The 13,704-nt window shown below is 38.1% G+C and overlaps 1 protein-coding gene across 2 annotated transcripts in view; it reads right to left on the bottom strand.

Annotated features, from left to right (window-relative positions):
- Window positions 1–13,704, bottom strand: part of LRRN1 (leucine rich repeat neuronal 1) — a 39,123-nt gene that overhangs the window by 11,467 nt on the left and 13,952 nt on the right. The window lies entirely within an intron of this gene.

Consider the following 13,704-nt stretch of genomic DNA (forward strand, 5'->3'; position numbering starts at 1 on the left):
GATGCTTCTTTTTTCAATAAGATATGTTTGGGACACTCTGCTCTGAATATAAAATTACAAAAGAAATGGACTGCATGGTCATCACCATCAGTGAATTTGGCACTTATCTTTATTGTCCCTATACAATCATATGAGATGGGATGTTATTTTAACAAAATCACAGTACTTAGTATGACTTGGGGTTGGATCCTTATGCATTAAGTTCTTATGAAGTTGGGCAAAAGAAATAAGCAATCAAAATAACATGATTAAGTTAATTCTAGTTATATTAAAACCCAGATTAGCCCTCAGTTTGCATCTTGGGGGATCAACTTCTTCAGTTATTAGATGTCTTACCTTGTATAAACTATGGAAATTCTCTATCTCAGTTTCTGTGCCTAAATTAAGGCTAATTATACATACTTCATATATGAAAATTATGATAACTATAAAGAGCCTGGGAAAGAGTCCAGCATGGAGTGAGCCCTGAGATACTTATTTGAATCTCTGGAACTCTCATCAAGTTTGCTATTAAATTTCATTTTCACCCTACAGGAGTATTGGGAGGTAATGAATAAGCAAATCTCTTTAAGACCTTTGGGCATGACAGGTTTTAGAAAAAGTCACTGTTATTTTTTACCATTTCTATTATATTTTCAACCAGTATTATTGGAATTAAGTGTTAGAAATTCAGATACCAAATATGGTACTGTGCTAAATTAAAACCCTATGTAGGCAAGCAAATTATGGAAAATAAAGTTTCACCCTGGAAATTAGCATCCTTTCATAGACATAGTAGTCACAGCAATGAAGAACTAAATTTTTTATTCCCCCCAAAGATGAAGAAAAATGCCTTCTTAAGACATGCACCTTTATGCACATTGCCTTTGGTGGCCAAATTCACACTGTGCACATAATATTTATGAAAATAAATGTTTTAGCTTTCTAGGTGCCCAAATAGATCCAGAGGTAATGCAGCATTCAAATTTGTTTATCCTCTTTTGGGAATGGCTTAATAATGGAACAATGGGATTTTTGTTCAATGAAGCTTTCCTTCTGGTTAAAAAATGCAATGTCTCAATACAAATTCTTCCTGAATCCACTCTAATGTGGTTAGAGGGGAGCAAGATGGACCCAGACTCCATTTACTAGATTGACCTCCCAGAAGTAACTTTCTATGCCGAAGGCCACCTTAACTTCTGCTGCATATACAAGTGGCTGATTATTAGGCTCAAAAGGCTGTGTGTAATTTTTTTAAAGATTTATTTATTTATTTGAGAGCAAGGGCAGGCTTGGGAGGGCAGGGGGGGCGGCTGAGGGAGAGAGATATTTCAAGCAGACTCCCTGCTGAACATGGAGCCCAATACAGGCCTCAATGCAGGGCTTGATCTCAGGACCCTGAGACCATGACCCTACCAAAACCAAGAGTTGGCGAGATCATGACCTGAGCCAAAAGCAAGATTTGGTCACTCAACTGAACCGCACCTAGCTACAACTTTTAGAAACAGGACTTTAGAGTACAGACAGTTAAGAGTGTGGCTTCTGGAGAGACAAACCTGGTTTCAAATTCAGTTCTGTGACCTTTGACAAATTACTGAAGCTTTTTTTTTAAAAAAGATTTATTTATTTATTCATGAGAAACACGGAGAGACAGAGAGGCAAAGACACAGGCAGAAGGAAAAGTAGGCTCCCTGCAGGGAGACCGATGTGGGATTTGATCCTGGATCCTGGGATCAGGCCCTGAGCCGAAGGCAGACACTCAACCGCTGAGCCACCCAAGTGTCCCTACTGAAGCTTTCTTTGTGAGTCTCAGGTAACTTTTTTAGAAAATGGAGATCATAAAACCTACCTTGCAAGGGTGGGGAGAGAAACAGAATAAGATATTAAATGTAAAGATTTTGGCAGAGGGCCTGGCACATAGTGCCCAATAGATGTTAGGTATTATATTTACATGTTTGATGTCTCATTGGCTCTGAGTCTTTTTAATGGGTATTGAGTATGAAAGGAAGGAGTAGGAAGTTGAAATCAGCAGAGGGTACCTTTTGTGACATTAGCAACTACAAGTTCTAAAGAGTGGCCAGAGGCTTCGAACAATGTAGATGGCTAGTGCAGGTAGAGCCATCGAGAGATCACAGCAAATCCTTCTGGAGGGTATTTCTTATTTTCCTTGGGAAGGAAATAAGGTCTAGCAATACATTGTGAACAATGCATCTGTATAGGCTATTTTTATTTTATTATTGTTATTTTTTAAAGTAACCTCTATAACCAACATGAAGCTCCAACTCATGAACCTGAGATCAAAAGTCACATGCTCTACTGACTGAGCCAGCCAGGCGCCCCTGAATGGATTGCTTTTAAAGACATTAGTTTCTTGGACTTTTGTCTGGTCCTAGCCCTTCTTGAATCTTAGATTTCTTTTTTCAACCACTTCCCCAAATTATGTTCCTTGTTCACACATTATCCAAAGCAAAACACCCTGTAGTATGTGTTAGTGATCACAGATGGAGGGTTCATATGGGAGGAAGAGCTATAATAGTCTCCATAATGCATTAAGGAAACAATAAAGTCTCTCCCCTTGCAAGGACATAATGGAGCTTGCTGAGGCTCTTTTGCATAAGGAACTGTTCCTGAGAGCCCACATTATTCATCAGCAAGCAGTGCAGCAGCATGTCTGAGTGGGCCGAGCAAAAGAATGAGGACACCAGGGAAGGGATTCTTAATTTTGGTTTCACCACAAACTTCCTAACTGACCTTGAGCAAGTCTAGTAACTTTGTGTCCTATTTTATTTATCTTATAGTAAGTAGGTTGAGAGGAAAGGTAGTCACAGCTTCCCAGGCTAAGAGGAACCTCAGGAAGTCATCTTTCAACCCATTCTCCTGGTGTCGTGAAAAACTACTTCTAGCCATTTTCTAAGGCAATCCTCCTCTTCTTTCCTTCGTTTTTTGTTATTAAATTGTTATTGGGGCAACTAGCTTGATTATGCCAAGATCTCAAACTCTAATGTTTTCGGGGGCTAGGGTAGGTGAAGTCAGCTGAATCTAACAAAGTCATGTAAGGAGCTGGAGTGTGCATGGACTTTAAAGGCATCCAAAAATGTTAACTGTGTAGGTCAAACAAAAACCATCTGCTTTTAAAGGCCTGTGGCCAGTTTGCAACCTCTGAATTATATATAAATATAATAATCATCTTATCAGCTATAATGCTGAGCTAATGTATTTGATAAGCAGATGATTGAATATCAATTTTAAACTATTATTGGTAAATACTCCATATGTGAAAGCCTATAATTAGAGACTCAGTATATTACAGTCTGAATCTTTGCTCAGAAGAAAACTTTAGTGGTTTAAAAAGATGTGTTGCATTTACAAAAATTTCATTTTACACTTCTTTGTTTTGGAAGACCTACTTTCAAAGGCAGGCAGAACCTTACAGGTCCCCTAGGTGATCCAAGATGACCCAGTTAATTGGCAGAGAAACAAAATAAAACCCAAATGCCTTGATCCCTAATTCAGAATTTACTAATCTGACCACTTTAAATGTTTATGGTTTTCCAGATTCCCAGAGAAAAATTTGTCTGTTCTCTAGTTTTATTTTACTTTCTTCTTCTTATATTTATTATTATTAATTAATAAAGTCTCAAAAAATCTCTGGTATATTTGGGTGGTATAAATGCACTACTGTGCAAAGAAGAGGGTGAACACAAGTGATCTTTTGATTCCCCCTCATTTTCCTTCCTCATTTGGGCGAGGGTAAATCCATCACACTGCAGGTGCAGCATCGGCCAACATCTCTGGGAAAAACCCAAAGGCGCAGCTGGTCTCCAAGCTTAGCATAGAAGCTGGGGTCACAATTCATTCAGCTCCTAAGAGGATCTGGGCATGGACAGCACGTTAGTCCTTGCAGGTTTGGCCAGGCACGGTAAATGACAAGGCTAGACTAAATGGACTAAAGAATTACAAAAGAAACTTAAAAAAAAAGAAAGAAAAATGAAAAGCAAAAAATCCAGACATAGCCTGCTGGCATAAATCCAAATCCAAGTTGATGCCTTGGCCTGGTGGGGAAAGGTGCTTGCGGAAGAGCCCTTGGGAATACTATGTACTTCAGATTTTTTGGCTTCAACTAATCAAAGGCAAACAAGCTAACCTCCCTGTGAAGTATGAGAAACACAAATTGTAAAAGTTGGAAAAGGCATCTAACACATCTAAAACACCTCATTTTCCAGAGAAGTGACGTTACATGTTTGGAAGACAAACTTGACTCCATTCCTATTCTCCAAACACCTGTTTCTTTACACTATAGAACCCCACACTATTTCACTTAGAATAGGGTTAGCTGAAATTTATATTCTTGATCACTTGCGCAGGAACTAAAATTCTTTGAAGGATTTTACCTTCTAGTGCTCTATTAATCAATTATCCTTTATTAGAAGCATAAGAAAACATCCTTCAATTTAGGGAGTGAAATGGCATGTTTAATAACCACCATCTTGACCTTTGATTAGGTAGATCAGGGATAGGGTGGACAGCTCAATCAATCATGCTGATGGCCGACTTATAACAAAAAATTAAGTCAGGTTAGCTTAACCATGTTCATTGAATTTTTTTTTTAACACAGCAGTGAATTGATCATAGTTGATCTATTCTACATAAGCATGGCCAAATCACAAGTTTAATTTTTAGAATGCATATATTAAACTTCTCTTAATTTGATAATGGATAAGGTGTTGCAAACTCGTAAGGGCAGAGAAATTCAAATGTAGGAAATATAAAGTGGATATGAACAATTAGTAGGAGTTGGAAATGGGCATTCAAGATAGAAGAGGCCTTAAGAATAATATAATACTAGGAATATATCTAACTTTAATAACAAGCTTATTTTTAAAAAAGATTTTATTTATTTACTCATGAGAGATACACAGAGGCAGAGACACACAGGCAGAGGGATAAGTAGGCTCCCTGCAGGGAGCCCAATGTGGGACTCAATCACAGGACCCTGGGATCACACCGTGAGCCAAGGCAGACGCTCAACCATTGAGCCACCAGGCATCCCAATAACAGACTTAATTTAATAAAATATTTACTATATATTCACTGCTATAATGAATATATAGTAAAGTATTTTCTCTGAGAAATTGTCACTTGTTCAAGATCTCAAATAAGATAGCAAGTCAAGGGCAGCCCGGGTGGCTCAGCGGTTTAGCGCCACCTTCAGCCCAGGGCATGATCCTGGAGACCCGGGATCGAGTACCGCATCAGGCTCCCTGCATGGGGCCTGCTTCTCCCTCTGCCTGTGTCTCTGCCTCTCTCTCTCTCTCTCTCTCTCTGTGTCTCTCATGAATAAATAAATAAAATCCTTAAAAAAAAAAAAAAAAAGATAGCAAGTCAAAGACATAGAGCCCACACCCTAAAGCTATCTAGTTCAGAATCCCTATCTGGTAATTTCAGGAAGGTTGAGAGGTAACATGGTACGGAGGTTAAAGCACTGGACAACAGTTAGGGGGTCCTTACCTCTCTAGCTTTGGCTCCAACTCAGATCATGCAGGCTATGTGCCCTAAGTTTAAGTGTTGAGGTTAGGCTAAATCTAGATGTCTTAGGGCTTCTCCAGCTCCAGGATTTTAGGCATTTGATGACTTTTTCCTGGGTTTCTACTTTTAAAGGCACCCATATAAGCAGCACTCTTCATGGCTAGGAGCAAAACACTTGGTCCTGGCTTTTAAAAAACCACGGTGTTTAGTTTTTTGTTTTGTTTTCATTTTTTTAAAAGAAAAGCCATGGTCTCAAGAGGCAGACAGAGCTAAATCCATATCCTGGCAGTATCTATGGTGCCTTGGATAAATTGTCCACCCTCATGGGTCTTGGTTTCCTCATCTGTTAGGAGATAGTTCTAGATCTGCCTCATATGGGTGAAGATTAAATGAGGGAACGAGGCTTGAGCAGTGGTGGGTACAGAGTAGAATCTTGACAATCATAAATTTCCTTTGGAGTTCTCAGTTAGAAAATTAGAGTCAGGTGCTAAAAACCTAAGTTAATATTTGCTCTTCCAAAAAGGAAATTAATGGTTTTCTTGAAAATTATCTAGAACAGATATCCTTCCCTTCCTTCCTTTCTTTTAGTCTTCCTCCCTCCTTCCTTCCTTTCTTTTAAACCTAGCCCTTGGGATGCCTGGGTGGCTCAGCGGTTGAGCATCTGCCTTCGGCCCAGGGCATGAACCTGGAGTCCTGGGATTGAGTCCCACAGCAGGCTCCCTGCATGGAGCCTGCTTCTCTCTCTGCCTGTGTCTCTGCCTCTCTCTCTGTGTCTCTCATGAATAAATAAATTAAAAATAATAATAATAAAATAAACCTAGCCCTTATTTGGTGCTTTGTTTTTTCCTCGTAACATCCATGGGAGGTAAGCAGTATGACTGTCCCTTTTCACATTGAAGGAAACCATGCATAGAGAAGTAAGTAACTGCAGCTAGACAGTGATAGAGCAGGATTCAGAGATAGCCTGGCTCCAAAGCCTGTGCCCTAAACACAGTCTCAAATGTCACATGGTCATCCCAAAGAATCCTAAGTTTTGAAGTGTATAAACGGGACTGTCGATGAAGTATCAGAAGTGGGTGGTTGGGAGCATTTATAGCTCTTGAAAACAATGCAGTCTTTGATGGGAGCTCAACAAATCATAGTAAAAACCTAGGGATGACTCATCTCTTTGCCAAATAGGTTGGTTACCACTGAGAAATCTTGTGTTTCTGAGGTCCCTCAGGAAATGATAGAATAGATTTCTAGAATATGAGAAAGGTTTTAAAGCAAAGGCACAGAAATATTTCTGCAGTTTGGTTTGCAATGAATTTTATAGGGGAATCTGGTAGTTCCAAGATTTTTATTTTATTTTCTTATGTAATATGATATTCAGTACATAAGCAGGTGGTCTCCATCAGACAAACAATGGACAGGGCTCAGAAAAATCTGAAACTGCAACCCCCCCCCCCCCAAGCATCACATGACTGCCTTCAATTTAATTTGAAGTTCAATTCTCCCCTCTTTTACAACTCATTTCCAGGATGTATTTTCAAAGGCAATGTCATTTTTGGAAGAAAAAAGTCACACATTTATTTTAATGAGACCATGCTAATTAAATCTTTGCATGCTAGTTACTTAGGATTTCAATTTTGCAGTTTAATGGTAAGCCTCTTTAAAGGATTCTCCTTTGCAACTATGTTAAAAAGCATACCTCCCTCATAAGAGTTGAATGACATTCAAAGCATTTCTGTTCTTAATTGTTTTAGAAAGAAGTATCCCAAATTAATAAAACCCTATACCAAAGGGGAAAAAAAGTAAAACAAGGTATGGGCATTTATTATATTTTTTAAGATTTTATTTATTTTTTTGACAGAGAGAAAGCACAAGCAGGAGAAGCAGCAGCGGGGAGAAGGAGGCTCCCTGCTCAGCAAGGAGCTTGATGCCTGAGCCGAAGGCAGCTGCTTAACTGACTCAGCCACCCAGGCACCCCAAGGGTGGGCATATAGGACACACTTCCATCTTAGTTATTCTAGGTGCAAAATACAGTAAGCAAAGGGAATTAAATTGTTAGGCCATGAAAAACAGGAAACATAACTTTCCAAATAATGAGGTATTTTCTAGCATATAATCACTTCCCATTATTTACATCTAATGTTCATTGCAGGGTCATTCTGGCTCAGTAGTAGTCATAAGAATAATAGCAGTTAGTACTTACTAATAAGCACTTAGCTTTTACTATGCAACATGCACAGAATAAGGACTTCACACAAACTATTTTATTTAATGCTCACAACTGCATGAGGTGGGAGCCATCTTCCCCCCCATTTTTACTGATGCTAAAATGGAGACTCAGATATAATAAAACAATCTGGTCAAGGTCATGGAGCCAGGAGAGTGGTGGAGGTTCTACGTGAATGCAGGCATCTGAGGCTAGAGCCCAAATTATACTCCTCTCATCCCAGCCTTTCTGGACAGGGGGAGTCCTTGCTAATATTTTAATCTGCCAGAACTAGAATTAAGTATCACAGGACAGGGACCCTGTTTCTGTTTTGTTCAGTGAGTCATCCAGGGCCAGGCACTAACCTGCCATCTACCTTGTGGGCACTCAGTAGATAAATAAATTAAGTGAATCAGTTAAAATATGCTTTCCAGGTACCCAAATGTAACAATAATTTTAAGCTTGTAAATACAGTCCTGCTGGGGCTCTTCTTATACTTGGGCTGATACAAAAACAAACAAGAACCCTTGCCATTTAGCACATATCTGCCGCCCATACGTCCGAATCCTGGTGATTTAGGAAATACCTGCTCTCTGATTCATTCTTTTCTACAGACTCCAATAAAATCTAGATTCAGACTAAATGCAAAAGAGGTCCAATAAACTGGTGCCTAATTTATTAGAGTAATTAAACACTGACAGGGTGTTTACTAGGTCACAGGGCCAGAAAGACCAGACCATGCCCTTAAAGAGTTTACAATCCTGTGGGGAGAAAAGACAAATGCCCAAATGACTCTGTAAAAGAAGATAACATGTCAAAAAGGAGGAATGAGTAGATTATGTGAATCCTTGGGAAGAGCAGAAAGTTGCCAACCTGTGCTGGCTCCATAAGCACTAGTCAGTACAACTCTCTGCAATGCCAGGAATGTTCTGTTTGACACTCCCTGTAGGGTATTAGGTAGTAAATATTGAAATGCGGCTGTTGTGAATGAGAAATGGAATTTAAAATTTTTGACTAGTGAAACCATAAATTTCTATTAAGCCAACCAAGTTTTGGTACTTTGTTACAGCAGTCCTAGGAAACTAATAGAGTGCTCTATGTGCATCAGCTACTCCTAATTATTTTTATATGAATGGTTATTTTATTAAATACTTAAGATGCTGACTCTCCTCACCCTCCTTCTCCCCACTGCATACCTACTACATATAAGAATTGATTATGAGGGGATCCTTGGGTGGCTCAGCGGTTTAGTGCCTGCCTTTGGCCCAGCACGTGATCCTGGAGACCTGGAGTCCCACATCAGGCTCCCTGCATGGAGCCTGCTTCTCTCTTTGCCTGTGTCTCTGTCTCTCTCTCTCTCTCTCTCTCTCTGTGTTTCTCATGAATAAATAAATTAAAAAAAAAAGAATTGATTATGAAAGGAAATATTTTCTACGGGTTGTCTGTAATCTTATGGATGGTGAGACACCCATTTCTTAATTTTAAAAGCAGCGGTAAACTTAATGATCTTTGCTGCTGCTGCTTCTAGGATCTAGCAAACAAGACTAATGCTTTTTATGATCTCAGCTGTATGCCAAAATAATTTTTCCTTCAGTATTTTAAAAGTCATACACCAGATACACTTTAAAGAATTCCTAAACCTATGATCTTTTGACTATCTTTTGAAAAACCTGAGATTCTGCGATAGGCAAAGTAGGACCAAGAAAGTTTTTTTTTTTTCTTTCTTTTTAAGAAATTAGCTATTTGCATTGCTGGAATCATAAAGTAGCAATTTAACATTATTGAATTGAGAAACTGACAGAAGGCTAAACAGAACAAAACATGAACCAACAACTGGGCTATTTTATTGCTCCTTTTTAGTACCAGCAAGTGTAGTGATATAAAAACTACCATAAAATCAATTACTTTTATTCTTTTTACAAATTATTTTAATTCTCCTCCCATAATATGTCTATATGAAATAATTGCTTTGTAATTACCGACATGATTAAATGTTAAATAAATGTAAAATCTTCAGTTTGGCAGCCTTATATGCCTAGAAGGCTCAGTTTCATTACTTCTTTTTAAGTACTTCACAGTATATCGCTTAGTATTTTCAACGCAGACAGAGATTTCACCATGCCATGTTAATAAATGTTGCATAAGGAGCCAGTTGCTACAATGGCTCCTGATTATACATTCAAAACTACAGACAGACCACACTTATCATAGTTGGTACTGAAAGTGCCAATATGTAGGCTGCTAATACCAATACTGTAGATTTTTGGATGCTAATCAAGGAAAGTGATCCCATTAGACTGTATCAGATTTGCTTTTGCTCTTAGACCAAATTAAAGTTTAGTTCGTAATAGTGAAAATACTTCTCATCAGGAAAATGGCAAGCATTGTCACATCCTTTTCAGAGTATTTACTGCATTTTTCTTTGCTCAAAGAGTTCTATACCATCTTTTGTTATATTCTTTAATCCACTAATATCTTAACAATGTGACATTTTAACAAAATTTTTACTTAAAAACATAAGACATCCAATGTCCTTAAGGTGGGAGCCTATACTTCTAGCTCTGATCTAATGATATTTCTCTAAAGAAATATTATCTGCTTAGAATTTGCCAATTAGGAGACTAACTGCTGTTTAAACTTTAGACAGAAAATCTCAAAAACATATCCCTTCCACATTAAAATGTTCCTTTAACAAGTGGAGACTGATACATGGAAGTGTACATATATTTAGTATTAAAGTTCCTGCTACTCAAAGTTAAAGACAGCCCTGTTCGGGTAAATGACAGCATTTGCCCTTCAGCTTGATAGACCTCAAGCACACCGTATTTCTACAGAATGCCATCTCTTTTAAAGAAGCAAAATAAAGCCATCTGCCCCTGAACTCTTAAAATAAACTTGGCTTCAAGTTCTTTTTTGCAATTATTTTTTTATGACTGTTCTAATAAAAGAGTTAAAGAACTTGATTTTCTTCATCATCGGGAGAATGAATATAGTAAAAAGTGTGCCTGCCTGTTCAAATCTTCTCTCTGAAGGCTTGGGGCTGCAGTGGCTCTCTAAGGAAATGTCACAATGGCCAAAAGACAGGGGCAGAGAGGATTTAGAACAAAAGGGGCAGCGCCATGGAAAGTGCTTTATGATCTTACAGCACCCAATGGAGGCAGGTGTGATTATTCTTGTTTTACAAATGACTTCAGAGCTCAGAGATTAAGTGACCTATCAGAATTCCCACAGCTAATTGGTCAAAGAGCTGAGATTAATTTCAAGTTTGTTGTGTTTTTAAGTCAGAGCCTTTTCTGTGATACCACCTGTTCCAATCATCTTATTGGATCTCCTGAAAGATTGTGATTGCATATAGCATTCTCTTATGTACATACAAGGAAAACTAACTTACAGAGTAAAACTTGGGTTAGCCAGAAGATTAAGGGAATCTGTGAATTTAATTTTCTGGGTAGCTGAAGGTTTCCTAAAAAACTTTTAGTTTCAATTTTTAATACCCTTGTTCTTGCTTTTTGGTAAGGGTAGTTATGCTTTAGGTATTTTTTTTAAAGACATTTTTCTTCCAGCCCTGATAATGAACTCATATTGGAAATCTTTTTTCCCAAATGGAAGGTCTTGGTTATTACTTATTTTCTTCCAGTTTTCCCTTTTCTCCTAAAAGCACACTCCAGAGGAAAAAAATTCTAGTTAATTAGAATTTCTGGTAATCACGTTTTAAAATTGTTTTGGTAAATGAAAATCAGGTGAAAGCTACTTCCTTGAATTTGAAATTGTTTCTTATTATAGGTTCTTCTTGATGCCAGTGTGTTCCCCTATGTTAGTATGCATTTGAAACTAATGGTCCAATACTCAAAGTGCTCAGATTGTTGATGACCCGGACACCATAAATCCACCAGAGCACTTTAGTGGGATGGTCCTTAATTACACAGTTTAGGCTTTGTATAATCATATTGTGCAAAAGAACAGCTGAGAACATTAAAATGCCAGGAGGCATTATAAATCATAGTGTTTTCTATAGTCTTTCTTTAACTCCTGTGTTTTGTTAAATTGAAAGTAAAAAGAATAATTTTAGTTGAATATCTATATTGTCATTTATAGCCATTAAAACATACAATTATGCAATGCTATTAAAAGATCATCTTTATTATTTACCTCCAACTCTAATAGAAATTGCAGTTATTTTTTGAACTTTAAATATAGGAATCATTTTTGTCAGTGAAACAAAATTAAAATGATCTCTAAATAAAAAGGCTATTTCTTAATGAAATATAATTTAGATAAATTGTAGTGCAATCCTATCTATCTAGAACTAACATGCACCTTAAAAGTTTTCTGTAGAGCTTTAGGTTTAAGGAGACACAATTTAAATTGTGGAATATTCAAATTGTTAAAATGGAGAAGAAATATATTTTAATGATGGTTTATTACTTCAAATGATATTTAAATAAGAATAAGGAAGACCGGGGATCCCTGGGTGGCGCAGCGGTTTAGCGCCTGCCTTTGGCCCAGGGCGCAATCCTGGAGACCCGGGATCGAGTCCCACTCGGGCTCCCGGCATGGAGCCTGCTTCTCCCTCTGCCTATGTCTCTGCCTCTCTCTCTCTCTCTGTGTGTGACTTTCATAAGTAAATAAAAATTAAAAAAAAAAAAAGAATAAGGAAGACCACATTTGAAAACAAGACCAGCAAATGAGATTCATTTTCCTGGAGAATAAGGCAACTTTAAGTAGTAAGCTTCTGCAACTTGGCATAAAATGTGTAGCTTATTCTTGCTTTAGGGCTTTTAAGTCTCAAAAATCTAGCACCCATGTTGGCAGTGAAGAGCAAATTCTGGGTTAAGAAGTAATACCATCACCGTGGGCTGGCAATTCAGTAACATTCCAAATGCCCACAGGAATGATAGAAATCAATCTGAATAATGGTTTACTGAGCAAGAATTCTGTGTAAGGCTCTGGGGGTCATGGGGCAGGAAACCGTGCATTCTTGGTGAAGGGGAACGTGTATGAGAAGCAGTGGCATCCTTGGTTAATTGTCACCATTTCCTTCCAAATGTGATGATGTTCAGAAACATCATGTCCATAGCTTAAAACTGGTACTAGTGGTGTATTTACACCACAGAAATTGGCGAACACTATGAATCAGGGTTTTATGTTTTTGGAGAGCTGGTGTTAAACATTTACCAGCAAACCATAGATGTAAAGGTACCAAAGCAACAGAGCCTGGATAGGTATATGGAACAGCAACTGTTTCATTTTTATTGGGATTTAAGATCTGCCAAGCTAGGAATGGAAATCAAGTCAGAAAGGTTGGATGGTACCTAGATATGGAGGCTCTTACTGCTTCACTAAAGAGTTTTTTTTTTTTTTCATTTATTATCCTTGTCCAAGATCTAGCAGAAAACAGATGGTACACTCAAAAAGGAGTGACTAAGGAAAGTTTTAAATAGCGACCATTTACAAGGCATGGGCAAGGTTAAGGCAGACTCACAGAGGATGACCAAACACCTCTGAGTTAGCTGCTGCAAGAAGCAAAAGCCAACAAGAAGCCAGGTGGTAAAGGATCCACTGAGGCAGTCCGTTCAAGTCTGATACTCAGAGTACAAAGAAAAGTGGAGAAGGGCAGGATGGATCTGGAAGGGTATAGAAAATATCCAGCACAATCCTACAGCAAGTGGGGATCACTAAATGTCTTACAATGGGAACTACGGAATCATTTCTATAATTCAGAAAAATGTATCAATCAGCTATGTGTTAGACAGACTGTGGAGAGGGAACATGATGGATATAGGGAAACTCATTAAGAAGCACTCACAATAGGTGAAATAAGAGGTGATGGAACTGGAATTGTGATAGTAAGAACAGAGAAGAGCCATATTAGGAAACAATGGAGACTTACAAGTAGAGAGGTAACTTACATATAACCCTTGACTAGATGTAGAAATGGGGAGGGAAGAATTGAAAATAATATCAAGGTATTCAGCCTGTTTGACTTTGAGGATAGTGGTTGC

The sequence above is a fragment of the Canis lupus genome, chromosome 20 (genome assembly GCF_011100685.1).
Source record: "Canis lupus familiaris isolate Mischka breed German Shepherd chromosome 20, alternate assembly UU_Cfam_GSD_1.0, whole genome shotgun sequence".
NCBI classification, from domain to species: Eukaryota; Metazoa; Chordata; class Mammalia; order Carnivora; family Canidae; genus Canis; species Canis lupus.